Raw genomic sequence first — 20,652 nt, forward strand, 5'->3', positions numbered from 1 at the left:
TAGAAACATCTCAAGGATGATCAATGAAAACATGATGCACCTGAGCTCATTTTTGGGTTTCATAGCAACGGGCCTGAATACTTTTTCATTTTTAAAAAACTTGCAAAAAAATGATGGGGTATTGTGATGTCATGATGGGGTATTGTGATGTCATGATGGGGTATTGTGTTTAGATTGATGAGGAACATGTTTTATTTCATCCATTTTAGAATATGGCTGTAACGTAACAGAATGTGGAAAAAAGCAAGGGGTCTGAATACTTTCAGAATTCTCTGTATATGTGTGCTCATAAAATGATATTATTTTACAACAAATGTGTTTTCAGAATTATGATTATTATTACTAATAACATACCGTTCAAAAGTTTGGGGTCACTTAGAAATGTCTTTGTTTTTAAAAGAAAAGCACATTTTTTGTCCATTAAAATAACATCAAATTGGTCAGAATACAGTGTAGACATTGTTAATGTTGTAACTGACTATTGTAGCTGGAAACGGCTTATTTTTTTATGAAATATCTACATAGGTGTACAGAGGCCCATTATCAGCAACCATCACTCCTGTGTTCCAATGGCACGTTGTGTTAGCTAATCCACGTTTATAATTTTATAAGGCGAATTGATCATTAGAAAGTCCTTTTGCAATTATGTTAGCACAGCTGAAAACTGTTGTCCTGATTAAAGAAGCAATAAAGCTGGCCTTCTTTAGACTAGTTGAGTGTCTGGAGCATCAACATTTTTGGGATTCGATTACAAGCTCAAAATGACCAGAAACAAAGACCTTTCTTCTGAAACTTGTCAGTTTATTCTTGTTCTCAGAAATGAAGGCTATTCCATACGAGAAACTGAAACGCTGTGTACTACTCCCTTCACAGAACAGCACAAACTGGCTCTAACCAGAAGAGAAAGAGTGGGAGGCCCCGGTGCACAACTGAGCAAGACGACAAGTACATTAGAGTGTCTAGTTTGAGAAACAAGACGCCTCACAAGTCCTCAACTTCATTAAATAGTACCCGCAAAACACCAGTCTCAACGTCAACAGTGAAGAGGCGACTCCGGGATGCTGGCCTTCTAGGCAGAGTGTCTGTGTTCTTTTGCCCATCTTAATATTTTATTTTTATCCTGTTTGGGATGTTGGTTCCTGCACAGGTACCAAATCAGCGGAAATTTCAGAGCGCCACCTATAGTTTTCGATAAAACTCAAACTTTCATTAAAACACACACGCAAGATACTAAATTAAAGCTACACTCGTTGTGAATCTAGCCAACATGTCAGATTTGTAAAATGCTTTTCGGCGAAAGCATGAGAAGCTATTATCTGATAGCATGCACCCCCCAAAATACCTGAACGAGACCTAAACAAAAGATTTTGCGGTAGCCGGCGCTACACAAAACGCAGAAATAAAATATAAAACATTCATTACCTTTGACGAGCTTCTTTGTTGGCACTCCTATATGTCCCATAAACATCACAATTGGGTCTTTTTCCCGATTAAATCCGTCATTGTATACCCAAAATATAATTTTATGAAGGCCGGTCTGATCCAGGAAAATTCACCTTTACAACGTCACTTTTTAAAATTAAAAAAGTTGCCTATAAACTTTTACAAATCAATTCAAACTACTTTTCTAAACCAACTTTAGGTATTAATAAACGTTAATAATCTATCAAATTGATCACGGGGCGATCTGTATTCGATAGCAGCAAGTCTTGAAATCATCGTCCATGTTTTCACTTTCATAACTTCCTCCGGTGCGACCCAAGACAGGAAGTGCCTATACGTCATCTCACCAAGGATAAACCAGCCATGAAATGCCAGTACTGGCGACATCGTGTGGAAGCTGTAGGCATTGTAAACGGAACCTCATCTATTTTCTATCGCCTTAGACAATACATTGACTGGCGGATGAATATTTTTTTGTGTGTTTTTGGTGAACAGTTTTCCCAGGGATTTTTATTCCTAAACACGTTCTGTTATAGCCACAGACACGATTTAACCCGTTTTAGAGACTTCAGAGTGTTTTCTATACACACATGCTTATCATATGCATATACTATATTCCTGGCATGAGTAGCAGGACTTTGAAATGTTGCGCGATTTTTAACAAAAAGCTTCGAAAATTCGCAACATCCCTAACAGGATGGCCAGTCTGAGATATGGCTTTTTCTTTGCAACTCTGCCTAGAAGGCTAGCATCCGGAGTCGCCTCTTCACTGTTGACGTTGAGACTGCTGTTTTGCGGCTACTATTTAATGAAGCTGCCAGTTGAGGACTTGTGATGTGTCTGTTTCTCAAAGGACAGGTATCTGACGCTGACCAGAGTAGTAAAATACCTCCATCCCAGCCACTCCATCAGAGTGGATCTTTTCCAATGCAGGGTTTATAGAAAATAAAACCAGGAGCTACCCCAAAATGTGACAAGCTGGTGTTCCTGACTCAAACATTGAAAAGATTGGGGAAGTAGGTTATGGCTATTCAGTGATCTATGTGAGTAAGTAGGCCAATCCAATACAGTTGACATACAGAGAGATGATTAACTATATTAATTATGCAGGCTGCTAAAGGTTTGGAATTGTGCAAGAAGCCACAGTGATACCTAAACGTTGGCGTTTTACTCAATAAATGACTGGGAGTTATATATATATATATATATATATATATATATACACATATATACGTGAATAGCATTCGGTTTCTTGTAGTCTACTATCAAACTCCTTTGTCTTCCTGACGTTGACTGACAGATTTTTGTCCTGGCACCCCACTGTCAGGTCTCTGACCTCCTCCCTATAGGCTCTCTCATTGACATCGGTGATCAGGCCTACCAGCTTCATGTCGTCAGCAAACTTAATGATGTTGTTGGAGTCGTATGCGGCCACATGAAAAGGGAGTACAGCTAGGGGACTATGCACGCACCCCTGAGGGGCCCCCCTGTTGAAGGTCAGCTTGGCGGCTGTGGTGTTGCCTACCCTCACCACCTGGGGGCGGCCCGTCAGGAAGTCCAGGATCCAGTTGCCAAATCCTGATTGTGAATTTAGTTCAGTTTGATTGAGATTTTTTTAAGAACAGGCATGATCACATTCCAATGCAAAGCATATAGTTGTAACCAAGGACAAATCATTTTTACACAATGAGCTTCAGCACTCGGTGGTCCCGTTCTGTGAGCTTGTGTGGCCTACCACTTCATGGCTGAGCCGTTGTTGCTGCGAGACGTTTCACTTCACAACAATAGCACTTACAGTTAGTTGACCGGGCAAGCTCTAGCAGGGCATAAATTTCACGAACTGACTTGTTGGAAAGGTGGAATCCTATGACGGTGCCACACTCAAAGTCACTGAGCTCTTCAGTAAAGTAGTCCATTCTACTGTCAATGTTTGTCGGATCCACTCATTGAAAGGGTGTCCACATACTATGTATACAAAAGTAGTATATCTCTACTATACTACACTATGTTTACCAAAGTATGTGGACACCCCTGCAAATTTGTGGATTTGAAGGGGTATATATACACACACAGTTTAAGTCGGAAGTTTACACACACCTTAGTCAGTATTTCACAATTCCTGACATTTAATCCTAGTAAAAAATCCATGTCTTAGGTCAGTTAGGATCACCACTTTCTCTTAAGAATGTAAAATGTCATAATAATAGTAGAGAGAATAATTTATTTCAGCTTTAATTTCTTTCATCACATTCCCAGTGGGTCAGAAGTTTACATACTCTCAATTAGTATTTGGTAGCATTGCCTTTAAATTATGGAACTTGGGTCAAATGTTTTGGGTAGCCTTCCACAAGCTTCCCACAATAAGTTGGGTGAATTTTGGCCCATTCCGCCTGATAGAGCTGGTGTAACTGAGTCAGGTTCGTAGGCCTCCTTGCTCGCACACGCTTTTTCAGTTCTGCCCACAAATGTTCTATAGGATTGAGATCAGGGCTTTATGATGGCCACTCCAATACCTTGACTTTGTTGTCCTTTGGGGTCATTGTCCATTTGGAAGACCCATGTGCGACCAAGCTTTTTCTGTCCTCATGATGCCATCTATTTTGTGAAGTGCACAAGTCCCTCCTGCAGAAAAGCACCCCCACAACATGATGCTGCCACCCCCGTGCTTCACGGCTGGGATGATGTTCTTCAGCTTGCAAGCCAAACATAACGATGGTCATTATAGCCAAACAGTTCTTTTTTTGTTTCATCAGACCAGAGGACATTTCTCCAAAAAATACGATCTTTGTCCCCATGTGCAGTTGCAAACCGTAGTCTGACTTTTTTATGGCGGTTTTGGAGCAGTGGCTTCTTCCTTGCTGAGCGGCCTTTCAGGTTATGTCGATAGAGGACTCGTTTTATCTTGGATATAGATATTTTTGTTCCTGTTTCCTCCAGCTTCTTCACAAGGTCATTTGCTGTTGTTCTGGGATTGTTTTGCACTTTTCGCACCAAAAAACATTAATCTCTAGGAGACAGAATGCGTCTCCTTCCTGAGCGGTATGATGGCTGCGTGATCCCATGGTGTTTATACTTGCGTACTATTGTTTGTACAGATGAACGTGGTACCTTCAGGCGTTTGGAAATTGCTCCCAAGGATGAACCAGACTTGTGGAGGTCTACAATTTTTTTATGAGGTCTTAGCTGATTTATTTTGATTTTCCCATGATGTCAAGCAAAGAGGCACTGAGTTTGAAGGTAGGCCTTGAAATACATCCACAGGTACACCTCCAATTGACTCAAATCATGTCAATTAGCCTATCAGAAGCTTCTAAAGCCATGACATCCTTTTCTGGAATTTTCCAAGCTGTTTAAAGGCACAGTCAACTTAGTGCATGTAAACTTCTGACCCACTGAAATTGTGATACAGTGAATTATAAGTGAAATAATCTGTCTGTAAACAGTTGTTTGAAAAATTACTTGTGTCATGCAAAGAGTAGATGTCCTTCTGTAGCTCAGTTGGTAGAGCATGGCGCTTGTAACGCCAGGGTAGTGGGTTCGATTCCCGGGACCACCCATACGTAGAATGTATGCACACATGACTGTAAGTCGCTTTGGATAAAAGCGTCTGCTAAATGGCATATATTATTATTATATATTATGTCCTAACCGACTTGCCAAAACTATAGTTTGTTAACAAGAAATTTGTGGAGTGGTTGAAAAACGAGTTTTAATGACTCCAACCTAAGTGTATGTAAACTTCCGGATTCAACTGTATTTATATATACATACATTATTTATAAAGGAAGAGAAGCTTAGACCTTAGAGAGAGAAAGAGAGATCTGCTGGTGACCTGCTACGACATCGACATGCATTAATTTATGTCAGGTGGCTACTGCATCTCCTATTCAGATATACAGTTGGAGGCTCATTCGTTAATTTTACATCAGAATATTTTGTATGAAGAGAATTGTTATATTGTTACATTATATGAGTAACTCTGGCCGGCGTGAAACAGACTTCCTCACCTGAACGTCAACTATTGGATGGAGCGACTTTGGACCCCCCCCAGTAAATTTCGATCGGTCCCTAACTGCGTTAAACTTCCATTACCTTTATTGCATCATACAGTAGAGTTCCATTAGATTATAATAAGGGTTAGTAAGTAGCCTACTGTAGACCTATCATCGTCATTAGAGGACGAGGGAATTACATTGTCATTAACGATCCCATCAATTCCATTAAGTTGACATTTACAGTGATGGGGCGGAGGGGAGGTTAGGGGTTGGTTACAATGGATCTCTCTTACTGCCCAGTGTGGCTTGAGCAGTCCGCCTGCCTGCGCTGCGGTTGTGGAACCCGATTTGTTTCTTTGGCTTTTTGCATTGTATTGGTAGGAGGAGCTGCTTTCCTGTGATTGTCTGCCTCTTCTCTCTCTCTCTCTCTTAGCAGGTTTCTCATTTTTCCAAAGTTAAATATTCAAGTCTGTGAGCTCTCACAGACGGTGGGTGCCTGCGCCGGCGGCGAGGTTTGCCTTTGCTTGCGTCGAAAGCGAGCGGAACAGAACAGAACAGAACGGAGCGACTCTGTTTGTGTCACATAACCGAGGCTCTTCCACTTGTGTTCGATCCAAGTGTTTCTTAACTTCGATTTCGACTGCTTTCAAGATGACAGAAGAAAAGAATGTTGGGCATATAAAGCTGGTAGGTTCTCCAACCCCTCCCATCTCGCTGTCTCAGTGAGTGAGTGTCGGTCGGTGTCAGGTTTATTCTGCAGCGCTTTGGTGGGGGAAAGCGAGTCTGATAATTTAACTGGGAGAAGACAGTAGGCGACTTTTGCTATTATTAGGATATCACTACATACCATTCTCCTATTTGTGTTAGTCTTTCGCTTTGTGTGAGAGAGGATCTGCATCAGCGAGAAGAGTTGACAGACAATCAGAATATATATGTCAGAGGTATGCTGGCTGTTATTGAAATCATCTACACCGGAATGCATTATAACTTTAAATAGACCGATCGAATATAACTTTATTTTATTCCATTATATTCTATTGTAAATAGATGCTGTAAGGTTCCGCTGGATCCAGTGTTTGTTTTGCCAATCGAAGGATTGTGTTGATCGGTTGTTGTGTTGTACTGGCTATAGCCTATAGCTTATTAACGAAACAAACAACAACCCAATTGCACGTGTATGCTATGTGGGGTAATGATTTGTGCCATTGGCATAGCCGAAATGTCATTTGATTAACAGTGGCAATTATGGATTGTTATTCCAATGATCAATAGAATATCAATGATTCAATGGTCAATAGCTAGTTGTTATCACCTCGCGCCTTTGGAATGTGTGGTTTGTCATGATGTGCCATTTAGTGGACAATAGCCGTGTTGTCTGACTGAAGCATATGCTACTGTTAGTACAAAGGCCTGCAGATGGCGATATTGAGTAGTTTTCATTTTACCCTCCAAAACGCACTGTATCAAATCAAATCAAATTTTATTTGTCACATACACATGGTTAGCAGATGTTAATGCGAGTGTAGCGAAATGCTTGTAGTAGTTCTTCTCGACGGTATGTAATGACACCTAAGATGACCTGGGGTACTAATGTAAGAAATAACACGTAAAAAAACAAAAAACTGCATAGTTTCCTAGGAACGCGAAGCGAGGCGGCCATCTCTGTCGGCGCCGGAAGTATGCTGCTGTCAATACATTCGTATCCCTCGTGGACTGGTTCGTAGCTAGAACATTGTCCATTCAGGCTGCATAGGCTTTGATTTCCTCAACTTTATTTAATGGTGAGAAGAAAGAAAAAAGCCAAAATATGCCTACTTTCCTTATGAAACAATTTTACACCACCATGATAGGGTGGCTAAATGCTCATCTCGGATGTTGTGTAAAACGCATTCAGCCAATCAGGTTGCAGCAGTCTGTTTTTTCACCGTAATGCTTCCAGCACACCTACATGATTTTTGCGAAAAAATTGTACACAGCATCATCTGGATATATATGCAACAAGAGTTCAACGTTCACTCTCTGCTACCATTTCTGTCAAGCCATCTACACACACAGTTTTGACACATACTTTGGATAAATCCAACCTACGGACCACACCGAACGCACTACCTCTGCCTCTGCAACACAATGCTGCAGTTGCAGTGCGTTCGGTGTGGTCCGTAGGTTGGATTTATCCAACGTATGCGTCAAACTGTGCATTTCATTAGAAATTAATGTAATTCTGGTGTACCAAAATCAAAGGAAGCTGTCGGTGTGTTCGAAACGTAACCAGTGTCACATTAGTGGACACCAAGACTGTTCTCAGGGCACGTCTGCCGGTTTTTACTAGCAGAAGAGACTTTTCGTAGCAGGTTAAGAGAATGTACACAGAAAATTAGGATAATTAACATGGCAGGTTAGGAGAATTAGGTTTAGCTAAAATGCTAAGATTGTCCCCGACATGACTCAAACATATCCTAGGTAAAACCAGGTCTGCCCTGAGAACAGTGCTGGTTTCCACTATTGTGATGACAATAAAATAAACATGCATAAAATAAGCGGAATCCCTAGGGGCGGTAGGTAGCCTAGGGAGAATTAATTAGGTAGCCTAGGGGCGGCAGGTAAGCCAGGGGCGGTAGGTAGCGTAGGGAGAATTAATTTGGTAGCCTAGGGGCGGCAGGTAAGCCAGGGGCGGCAGGTAGCCTAGGGAGAATTAATTAGGTAGCCTAGGGGCGACAGGTAAGCCAGGGGCGGCAGGTAGCCTAGGGAGAATTAATTAGGTAGCCTAGGGGCGGCAGGTAAGCCAGGGGCGGCAGGTAGCCTAGGGAGAATTAATTAGGTAGCCTAGGGGCGGCAGGTAATATCCAGGGGCGGCAGGGAAGCCCAGGGGGGCGGCAGGTAGCCCAGGGGCGGCAGGTAATAGCCCAGCCTAGGGAGAATTAATTAGGTAGCCTAGGGGCGGCAGGTAAGCCAGGGGCGGCAGGTAGCCTAGGGAGAATTAATTAGGTAGCCTAGGGGCGGCAGGTAAGCCAGGGGGTGGCAGGTAATAGCCCAGGGGCGGCAGGTAATAGCCCAGGGGCGGCAGGTAATAGCCTAGAGGAAGAAGGTAATATCCCAGGGGCGGCAGGTAATAGCCTAGAGGAAGAAGGTAATAGCCCAGGGGCGGCAGGTAATAGCCTAGAGGAAGAAGGTAATAGCCCAGGGGCGGCAGGTAATATCCCAGGGGTGGCAGGTAATAGCCCAGGGGCGGCAGGTAATATCCCAGGGGCGGCAGGTAATAGCCCAGGGGCGGCAGGTAATAGCCCAGGGGCGGCAGGTAATAGCCCAGGGGCGGCAGGTAATAGCCCAGGGGCGGCAGGTAATAGCCCAGGGGCGGCAGGTAATATCCCAGGGGTGGCAGGTAATAGCCCAGGGGCGGCAGGTAATATCCCAGGGGGAGGTAATAGGGGGTGGCAGGTAATATCCCAGCCCAGGGGCGGCAGGTAATATCCCAGGGGTGGCAGGTAATAGGGGCCCAGGGGGCGGCAGGTAATATCCCAGGGGTGGCAGGTAATAGCTCAGGGCGGCAGGTAAGGTAATAGCTCCGGCCCAGGGGTGGCAGGTAATAGCCCAGGGTGGGGTGGCAGGTCCCAGGGGCGGCAGGTAATAGCCCAGGGGCGGTAATATCCTGGCAGGGGTGGCAGGTAATAGCCCAGGGGCGGCAGGTAATAGCCCAGGGGTGGCAGGTAATAGCCCAGGGGTGGCAGGTAATATCCCAGGGGTGGCAGGTAATAGCCCAGGGGTGGCAGGTAATAGCCCAGGGGTGGCAGGTAATAGCCCAGGGGAGGCAGGTAATAGCCCAGGGGTGGCAGGTAATAGCCCAGGGGCGGCAGGTAATAGCCCAGGGGTGGCAGGTAATAGCCCAGGGGCGGCAGGTAATAGCCCAGGGGTGGCAGGTAATAGCCCAGGGGCGGCAGGTAATATCCCAGGGGTGGCAGGTAATAGCCCAGGGGTGGCAGGTAATAGCCCAGGGGCGGCAGGTAATAGCCCAGGGGGCGGCAGGGCGGCAGGTGTACAGCCCAGGGCGGCAGGTAATAGCAATAGCCCAGGGGTGGGGCGGCAGGTAATAGCCCAGGGGTGGCAGGTAATAGCCCAGGGGCGGCAGGTAATAGCCCAGGGGTGGCAGGTAATAGCCCAGGGGTGGCAGGTAATAGCCCAGGGGTGGCAGGTAATAGCCCAGGGGTGGCAGGTAATAGCCCAGGGGTGGCAGGTAATAGCCCAGGGGTGGCAGGTAATAGCCTAGAGGAGGAAGGTAATATCCCAGGGGTGGCAGGTAATAGCCTAGAGGAGGAAGGTAATATCCCTAATCGCCTAATATCCTGGCCTAATATCCTGGCCTATTTTCCTGGCGTGTTTCATCTGAGCACTGTTTAGATCAATTGCTGTTTTACTACAACCGAGCAGGTCATACAGTATTTCTAGATTGAATGTATCATTATACCTCTTCTCTCTGTATAGTCTGAGAGAGAACAACTAACCAAATCCAGTGTCCCCATAACAGCCAATCAGTGTCTGTCTAAAGAGGCAGCTGTGGACTGTACTATGGACTGTACTGTAGAGTGTATTAGGTTAGAGTGCCCTGTCTCCAGCCCTGCTGTGGACTGTACTGTGGACTGTATTAGGTTAGAGTGCCCTGTCTCCAGCCCTGCTGTGGACTGTACTGTGACTGTACTGTGGACTGTCTCCAGCCCTACTGTGGACTGTACGTAGAGTGTATTAGGTTAGAGTGCCCTAGAGTGTATTAGGTTAGAGTGCCCTGTCTCCAGCCCTGCTGTGGACTGTACTGTGGACTGTATTAGGTTAGAGTGCCCTGTCTCCAGCCCTACTGTGGACTGTACTGTAGAGTGTATTAGGTTAGAGTGCCCTGTCTCCAGCCCTACTGTGGACTGTACTGTAGAGTGTATTAGGTTAGAGAGCCCTGTCTCCAGCCCTGCTGTGGACTGTACTGTGGACTGTACTGTAGAGTGTATTAGGTTAGAGTGCCCTGTCTCCAGCCCTACTGTGGACTGTACTGTAGAGTGTATTAGGTTAGAGTGCCCTGTCTCCAGCCCTGCTGTGGACTGTACTGTGGACTGTACTGTAGAGTGGATTAGAGTGGCTTGCGAAAGTATTCACCCCCCTTGGCATTTCTCCTATTTTGTTGCCTTACAACCTGGAATTAAAATGGATGTTTTGGGGGTTTGCATCATTTGATTTATACAACATGCCCACCACTTTGAAGACAAAAAAATGGAAAACTTGAGCGTGCAAAACTATTCACCCCCCCCCGAAGTCAATACTTTGTAGAGCCACCTTTTGTCGCAATTACAGCTGCAAGTCTCTTGGGGTATGTTTCTATAAGCTTGGCACATCTAGCCACTGGGATTTTTGCCCATTCTTCAAGGCAAAACTGCTCCAGCTCCTTCAAGTTGGATGGGTTCCGCTTGTGTACAGCAATCCTTAAATCATACCACAGATTCTCAATTGGATTGATGTCTGGGCTTTGACTAGGCCATTCCAAGACATTTAAATGTTACCCCTTAAACCACTCCAGTGTTGCTTTAGCACTATGCTTAGGGTCATTGTCCTGCTGGAAGGTGAACCTCCGTTCCAGTCTCAAATCTCTGGAAGACTCAAACAGGTTTCCCTCAAGAATTTCCCTGTATTTTCAAGAATTTCCCATCATTCCTTCAATTCTGACCAGTTTCTCAGTCCCTGCCTATGAAAAACATTCCCACAGCATGATGCTGCCAACACCATACTTCACCGTGGGGATGGTATTCTCAGGGTGATGAGAGGTGCTGGGTTTGCGACAGACATAAAGTTTTCCTTGATGGCCAAAATTCTACATTTTAGTCTCATCTGACCAGAGTACCTTCTTCAATATGTTTGGGGAGTCTCCCACATACATTTTGGCGAACACCAAACGTGTTTGCTTATTTTGTTCTTGTCTTTTTTTCTGGCCACTCTTCCGTAAAGCCCAGCTCTGTACAGTGTACGGCTCAAAGTGGTCCTATGGACAGATACTCCAATCTCCACTATGGAGCTTTGCAGCTCCTTCAGGGTTAACTTTGGTCTCTTTGTTGCCTCTCTGATTAATTCCCTCCTTGTCTGGTCTGTGAGTTTTGGTGGGCGGCCCACTCTTGGCAGGTTTGTTGTGGTGCCATATTCTTTCCATTTTTAAATAATGGATTTAATGGTGCTCCGTGGGATGTTCAAAGTTTAAGATATTTTTTTATAACCCAACCCTGATCTGTACGTCTCCACAACTTTGTCCCTGACCTGTTTGGAGAGCTTCTTGGTCTTCATGGTGCCACTTGCTTGGTGGTTCCTCTTGCTCAGTGGTGTTGTAGACTCTTGGGCCTTTCATAACAGGTGTATAAATCAAATCAAATCCAATTTTATTTGTCACATACACATGGTTAGCAGATGTTAATGCGAGTGTAGCGAAATGCTTGTGCTTCTAGTTCCGACAATGCAGTGATAACCAACAAGTAATCTAACTAACAATTCCAAAACTACTGTCTTATACACAGTGTAAGGGGATAAAGAATATGTACATAAGGATATATGAATGAGTGATGGTACATGGATGGTACAGGGATCATCATATACTGAGATCATGTGACCGATCATGCGACACTTAGATTGCACACAGGTGGACTTTATTTGACTATTTGACTTTATTTGACTAATTCTGTGACTTCTGAAGGTAATTGGTTTCACCAGATCTGATTTAGAGGTTTCCTATGGGGTGAATACAATATGCACGCAACACTTTTCTTTTTTGTCTTTTATATAATTTTTTTGAAACAAGTCATTTTTTAACATCACCAATTTGGACTATATTTGTGTATGTCCATTACATGAAATCCAAATAAAAATCTATTTAAATTACAGGTTGTAATGCAACACAATAGGAAAATAACGACAAGGGGATGAATACCTTTGCACGACACTGTTGGTTAGGTTGCCGTGGTCCCAGCCCTGCTACAGCTGTGCAGGCTATTACTATACCCCCCCCCCCTTCTTCTGGGGTGGTCCTTCTGTGGCTCAGTTGGTAGAGCATGGCGCTTGTAACGCCAGGGTAGTGGGTTCGATTCCCGGGACCACCCATATGTAGAATGTATGCACACATGACTGTAAGTCGCTTTGGATAAAAGCGTCTGCTAAATGGCATATATTATTATTATATATTCTCGCTCTCCTAGCGTTACATGACAACCCTCTTTAGCTCAGTTTCACATCAGACAAATCAGACTTGTCGTTCGTATAACAAACAAGCTCAAACAAAGAGGTACTGATGACTGGCTTGTTAAAAAACGTTCCAGTTTGAATTCAACGCACAGTAGGTTGCGTCCCAAGTGGTACCATATAACCTATACTGTATAGAGCCCTATGGGCCCTGGTCAAAAGTAGTGCACTATGTAGGGAACAGGGTGCCGTTTTGGGGGCACAACCTGCTCTCTCTGTACTCAGTAAGGGCGTTAGAGAAGGAAGGAGATGGACTGCTACTGTGCTCAGGCAGAAAACGGTGTGTGGTCTGTCCCTGTTTGGCTACAATATCGGCCTGTTATTGTTGTTGTGTGTGTGTGTGTGTGTGTGTGTGTGTGGGTGTGTGTGTGTGTGTGGGTGTGGGTGTGGGGGGGCTGTTGAATAAACACTTCGGGGGACTTGGGTGGATCAACTGATACGTTAAAAAGCTTCTATTGTTGTATGACCGCTGTGTCGACCCTGGAGATACATACTGTTCTGTATGCAGTGCATACAGTATACAGAAGTGCCTCTGATGTAACAGCTGAAATGTATACGTCTGCAATGGCACCCTATTCCCTACATAGTGCACTACTTTTGACCTGGGCCCTATAGAACCCTATTCCCTACATAGTGCACTACTTTTGACCTGGGCCCATAAATAGTAGGAGAAGCAGAATAATACTTTATTGGGTGCCATTTAGGACAACCCCAGGACAGAAGTGCCTCTGGGGTCCACACACACAGTGCACTACTTTTGAATAAATAGCACAATAATACACACACACAACGCGCACACACAAGTGCCTCTGGGGTCACACACACACACACACAAAACACACACACACGCACGCACACACACACACACACACGCACACACACACACACACACGCACACACGCACGCACACAAACGCACGCACGCACGCACGCACGCACACACGCACGCACGCACACACACACACACACACACACACACACACACACACACACACACACACACACACACACACACACACACACACACACACACACACACACACACACACACACACACACACACACACACACACACACATATTGACAAGACTAATGTCTCACTACTAGGGCTGTGGAGGTCATGAAATGTTGTCAGCCGGTGATTGTCAAGCAAATAGCTGCCGTTCTCACAGTAATTGACCCCGTTAATTAACATAAACACATTTAACATCTCCTGACTTCCGCACAAAGCCACTGATGCTGACCTTTGGGAACATCTACATATTAAATCTATTTAATATAGTCTACACCATCACAGTAAATCCATTATTTATTTTAGACAGGTCTAAAGAAGCATTATAATGAGAAAAAATGTAGTCTATTTTCAGAAGAACAGAATCGCATACTCTTGAGTTTTCCTTATGTTAGGTCCTGATGTGCCTATGCCATACAGTATGGCTGTGGGCTACACTAGTTCATTTAGCAGGCAAGATTTACTTAGAATTATGTGGTATTATTTTTTATAGTATAAAGAATAGAAATGAACATAACTGAATAAAATACAAAGGATATATTCTACAAACGATAGCGCACATTTGAACACACGGTGTTGAGAGGTTGACAAAGAAACATAGTTATTTATGCCGTTTTAGTTGTGATACAAACGTTGGGCTGGAGGAGTACCAGAGGAAGTGTTGGGCTCCCAAACGTTGGGCTGGAGGAGTACCAGAGGAAGTGTTGGGCTCCCAAACGTTGGGCTGGAGGAGTACCAGAGGAAGTGTTGGGCTCCCAAACGTTGGGCTGGAGGAGTACCAGAGGAAGTGTTGGGCTGGAGGAGTACCAGAGGAAGTGTTGGGCTCCCAAACGGGCTGGAGGAGTGAGGAAGTGTAAGGCTGAGGAAGTGTTGGGCTCCCAAACGTTGGGCTGGAGGAGTACCAGAGGAAGTGTTTGGGTTCCCAAACATTGGGCTGGAGGAGTACCAGAGGAAGTGTAAGGCTCCCAAACGTTTGGGCTCCCAGCTGGAGGAGTACCAGAGGAAGTGTTGTTGGGCTCCCAAACGTTGGGCTGGAGGAGTACCAGTTGGGCTCCCAAACGTTGGGCTGGAGGAGTACCAGAGGAAGTGTTGGGCTCCCAAGGCTCCCAAGGACGTTGAGCTGGAGGAGTACCAGAGGAAGTGTTGGGCTCCCAAACGTTGGGCTGGAGGAGTACCAGAGGAAGTGTTGGGCTCCCAAACGTTGGGCTGGAGGAGTACCAGAGGAAGTGTTGGGCTCCCAAACGTTGGGCTGGAGGAGTACCAGAGGAAGTGTTGGGCTCCCAAACGTTGGGCTGGAGGAGTACCAGAGGAAGTGTTGGGCTCCCAAACGTTGGGCTGGAGGAGTACCAGAGGAAGTGTTGGGCTCCCAAACGTTGGGCTGGAGGAGTACCAGAGGAAGTGTTGGGCTCCCAAACGTTGGGCTGGAGGAGTACCAGAGGAAGTGTTGGGCTCCCAAACGTTGGGCTGGAGGAGTACCAGAGGAAGTGTAAGGCTCCCAAACGTTGGGCTGGAGGAGTACCAGAGGAAGTGTTGGGCTCCGAAACGTTGTGTTTAGACTTTTAATACATTCTAAAGCAGCATGACGTGACTTTAAATGAGGATATGAAAAAAGTCACATGAAAGGCACAAGCTGTGCTTTGTTTTGTTGTGTGTGCAGGCTGCACACACTTCATCAGTCTCTCATTCACAATTTGACAAGCACTTGATAACATTCTCAGCAGGCCTTGAATTTCCCAGCGTCATCCCCCTTGTGTGGCCGTAATGAAAATATTGGAAGAACTGTCCACATGTACTTATCGTCAGCCAACAAGATGAGTAGGCCTAACTAACAGCTGAAGTACTAGCCTACAGTATGTCAATCTACTATCCCCTATTGTACAAAAGTTGACCTATTCTATTTTAATAAATATTGAGACATTAGTGGGATGCGATATATCTAATTAATACAACCACTAACATAAAAAAGGCTTAGCTTAGCTTATAAAGGATAGCTTATAATGTTGATAAACTATTAGGCTATTTTTTTTCATATTAAAAGCGCAGAAATGTGCACACGGCAGTAGGGTATTAACGACAATGTCCAAAATGCAATCAATTAGCTAGAAAGCACCACTCAAAAAGTGACCGCAAATGTGATTATGCATGTAATGCTTTTATTATAGATGCATTTTATAGTTACAATTATTTCCCCTCACTTGAAACTCACACACCTGTTGTAAAGCAGATTCATGGTCTTAATTTTAAGAAGTTATTTGGCAACTTTAGTTGTGATACAAACCTTATCAAATCATATAGGCCTATGGGCCAGGCTACATGAGGTGTGCAACTTTGAGTAGAAAAAGTCGCAAAACAAATGTAATCGATGCACTTAAAAAGCGAATGCAGAACACTTTTCATGCCAGCCAGGTAGGCTATACTCCTGTTGTAAAGTGAAGCAATGAGCTTAATATTAGGAAAGTTGAGAAATAAATATAGTAGGCCTGACCTATAGAAAGCTGATGGGATCCTCCTCTTTTTAATAGAGGACATCACTCTGTTTTCTCACGCAATTGCATAGCCTATAGAAATGTTGCACAACATGAGATTAGTTTTTCGATTACATTTACATTAAGTGATTAGAGGGACAGTAGAGTGCTGAGCACCAGGCGGTTAGAAAGTTTGGTAGGCTACTAATGACCATCAGCAGCAACAGAGCTTGGAGAAGTCTAATTACTGTGACTAACCGGTCACTTGGAATTTGACTGCGGTCATGCCTCGTGACCGTCAGTGTGACGGTAATACGGTCACTGTAACAACCCTACTCACTACTCACTACACACTATGACATGGCTAGCCTCTCACTACACACTATGACATGGCTAGCCTCTCACTACACACTGTGACATGGCTAACTTCTCACTATGACATGGCTAGCCTCTCACTACACACTATGACATGGCTAGCCTCTCACTACACACTATGACATGGCTAGCCTCTCACTACACACTGTGGCATGGCTAACTTCTCACTATGACATGGCTAGCCTCTCACTATGACATGGCTTGCCTCTCACTACACACTATGACATGGCTAACCTCTCACTATGACATATGACATGGCTAACCTCTCATGGCTACACACTGGACATGGCTAACCTCTCACTATGACATGGCTAGCCTACTCACTATGACATGGCTAGCCTCTCACTATGACATGGCTTGCCTCTCACTACACACTATGACATGGCTAACCTCTCACTATGACATGGCTAGCCTCTCACTATGACATGGCTAGCCTCTCACTACACACTATGACATGGCTAACCTCTCACTATGACATGGCTAACCTCTCACTATGACATGGCTAACCTCTCACTATGACATGGCTAACCTCTCACTATGAAATGGCTAACCTCTCACTATGACATGGCTAACCTCTCACTATGAAATGGCTAACCTCTCACTATGACATGGCTAACCTCTCACTACACACTGTGACATGGCTAACCTCTCACTACACACTGTGACATGGCTAACCTCTCACTATGACATGGCTAACCTCTCACTACACACTGTGACATGGCTAACCTCTCACTATTCCCTCAGAGCAGACATGAATCTGATATCCTGACATGTTAACATCCCATCCCACCTATAGAGACTGTAGAGGTGTTAGTCACAGCAGAATGGGTCTCTGGCCCCATCCCACCTATAGAGACTGTAGAGGTGTTAGTCACAGCAGAATGGGTCTCTGGCCCCATCCCACCTATAGAGACTGTAGAGGTGTTGGTCACAGCAGAATGGGACTCTGGCCCCATCTCACCTATAGAGACTGTAGAGGTGTTAGTCACAGCAGAATGGGACTCTGGCCCCATCTCACCTATAGAGACTGTAGAGGTGTTAGTCACAGCAGAATGGGACTCTGGCCCCATCCCACCTATAGAGACTGTAGAGGTGTTAGTCACAGCAGAATGGGACTCTGGCCCCATCTCACCCTTCACTGCTTCTACTGTTGAGTTCTAAACTCCAATGATTCCAGTATTTCTAGTAATTCTTCAGTTTAGCAACTCAGATAAATCATTTAGGCAGATGGTGTTGCATTGTGTTGAATGAAAACAGCATGTTCAGAACTGGGTGGTAGCTAGGCTATATAATGCTGTTAAATGAAGCACGTACAACTCCTCTGTATTGGACAAATGTTAAGTTTGCGGATGAGCAATTCTATTTAAATGCACCGTTGGTCTCAATATCTGTGCTATTATTCATTGTTATATTGTAGAGAGAACAAGTGTTTAATTTAAGCCGGATCCCACTGGATCTGGTACTTCTCCATTTTGGACTGGAACCTATTTTGGCCAGATCGGTTACCTCTCCTGACATGAACAGATATTAAGTAAAAATTATAATAAAATACCTCAAAATTCTCCTGCCCCCCCCAGAAGAAAACACTAATGTGGAGAAAGTAGATTTCCAGCCCGGGCCTGATATTCTAAGGGACGGTTTGGGTTGGGCCTGGCTTATGGTTTTGTAGTCTAATGTTTGAGAACAATTTGTTGGCCGTGGCTGTGTGTGAGATTTATAACTAGATTGAGATCCACTTTCTATAATTTATCTCCCTCTCTCTGCTCTTATAGACGTGAGCCTGCAACTCTCATCTCTCTGCTCTTATAGACGTGAGCCTGCAACTCTCTTCTCTCTGCTCTGATAGACATGAGCCTGCAACTCTCATCTCTCTGCTCTGATAGACGTGAGCCTGCAACTCTCATCTCTCTGCTCTGATAGACGTGAGCCTGCAACTCTCATCTCTCTGCTCTGATAAACATGAGCCTGCAACTCTCATCTCGCTGCTCTGATAGACATGAGCCTGCAACTCTCATCTCTCTGCTCTGATAGACATGAGCCTGCAACTCTCATCTCGCTGCTCTGATAGACATGAGCCTGCAACTCTCATCTCGCTGCTCTTATAGACGTGAGCCTGCAACTCTCATCTCTCTGCTCTTATAGACGTGAGCCTGCAACTCTCATCTCTCCAGTGTTGCACTTCATCATTTATTACCTATAGAATCATAGCCAGAGGAAGGGTCCTTCATCATTTATTACCTATAGAATCATAGCCAGGGGAAGGAAGTGTCCTTCATCATTTATTACCTATAGAATCATAGCCAGGGGAAGGAAGGGTCCTTCATCATTTATTACCTATAGAATCATAGCCAGAGGAAGGGTCCTTCATCATTTATTACCTATAGAATCATAGCCAGAGGAAGGAAGGGTCCTTCATCATTTATTACCTATAGAATCATAGCCAGAGGAAGGAAGGGTCCTTCATCATTTATTACCTATAGAATCATAGCCAGAGGAAGGAAGGGTCCTTCATCATTTATTACCTATAGAATCATAGCCAGAGGAAGGAAGGGTCCTTCATCATTTATTACCTATAGAATCATAGCCAGAGGAAGGAAGGGTCCTTCATCATTTATTACCTATAGAATCATAGCCAGAGGAAGGAAGGGTCCTTCATCATTTATTACCTATAGAATCATAGCCAGAGGAAGGAAGGGTCCTTCATCATTTATTACCTATAGAATCATAGCCAGAGGAAGAATCATAGCCAGAAGGGTCCTTCATCATTTATTACCTATAGAATCATAGCCAGGGGAAGGAAGGGTCCTTCATCATTTATTACCTATAGAATCATAGCCAGAGGAAGGAAGGGTCCTTCATCATTTATTACCTATAGAATCATAGCCAGAGGAAGGAAGGGTCCTTCATCATTTATTACCTATAGAATCATAGCCAGAGGAAGGAAGGGTCCTTCATCATTTATTACCTATAGAATCATAGCCAGAGGAAGGAAGGGTCCTTCATCATTTATTACCTATAGAATCATAGCCAGAGGAAGGAAGGGTCCTTCATCATTTATTACCTATAGAATCATAGCCAGAGGAAGGAAGGGTCCTTCATCATTTATTACCTATAGAATCATAGCCAGAGGAAGGAAGGATCCTTCATCATTTATTACCTATAGAATCATAGCCAGAGGAAGGAAGGGTCCTTCATCATTTATTACCTATAGAATCATAGCCAGGGGAAGGAAGGGTCCTTCATCATTTATTACCTATAGAATCATAGCCAGAGGAAGGAAGGGTCCTTCATCATTTATTACCTATAGAATCATAGCCAGAGGAAGGAAGGGTCCTTCATCATTTATTACCTATAGAATCATAGCCAGAGGAAGGAAGGGTCCTTCATCATTTATTACCTATAGAATCATAGCCAGAGGAAGGAAGGGTCCTTCATCATTTATTACCTATAGAATCATAGCCAGAGGAAGGAAGTCCTTCATCATTTATTACCTATAGAATCATAGCCAGAGGAAGGAAGGGTCCTTCATCATTTATTACCTATAGAATCATAGCCAGAGGAAGGAAGGGTCCTTCATCATTTATTACCTATAGAATCATAGCCAGAGGAAGGAAGTCCTTCATCATTTATTACCTATAGAATCATAGCCAGAGGAAGGAAGGGTCCTTCATCATTTATTACCTATAGAATCATAGCCAGAGGAAGGAAGGGTCCTTCATCATTTATTACCTATAGAATCATAGCCAGAGGAAGGAAGGGTCCTTCATCATTTATTACCTATAGAATCATAGCCAGAGGAAGGAAGGGTCCTTCATCATTTATTACCTATAGAATCATAGCCAGAGGAAGGAAGGGTCCTTCATCATTTATTACCTATAGAATCATAGCCAGGGAAGGAAGGGTCCTTCATCATTTATTACCTATAGAATCATAGCCAGAGGAAGGAAGGGTCCTTCATCATTTATTACCTATAGAATCATAGCCAGAGGAAGGAAGGGTCCTTCATCATTTATTACCTATAGAATCATAGCCAGGGGAAGGGTCCTTCATCATTTATTACCTATAGAATCATAGCCAGAGGAAGGAAGGGTCCTTCATCATTTATTACCTAT

The 20,652-nt window shown here is 44.3% G+C and overlaps 1 protein-coding gene across 2 annotated transcripts in view; it reads left to right on the forward strand.

Moving 5' to 3' along the window:
* Positions 1 to 5,755: 5,755 nt before the first annotated feature.
* Positions 5,756 to 20,652, forward strand: part of LOC118374374 (probable E3 ubiquitin-protein ligase MID2) — a 67,860-nt gene continuing 52,963 nt past the window's right edge. The window contains exon 1 of one of the 2 annotated variants that reach the window (XM_052487389.1): positions 5,756 to 6,125. The gene's annotated coding sequence lies outside the window, so the exon portion shown is untranslated. Of the gene's footprint in view, positions 6,126 to 6,154; positions 6,380 to 20,652 lie in introns of those variants that run through there. The other variant, XM_052487390.1, reaches the window with a different exon arrangement.

Source organism: Oncorhynchus keta, chromosome 30, assembly GCF_023373465.1.
Source record: "Oncorhynchus keta strain PuntledgeMale-10-30-2019 chromosome 30, Oket_V2, whole genome shotgun sequence".
Taxonomy (NCBI): Eukaryota; Metazoa; Chordata; class Actinopteri; order Salmoniformes; family Salmonidae; genus Oncorhynchus; species Oncorhynchus keta.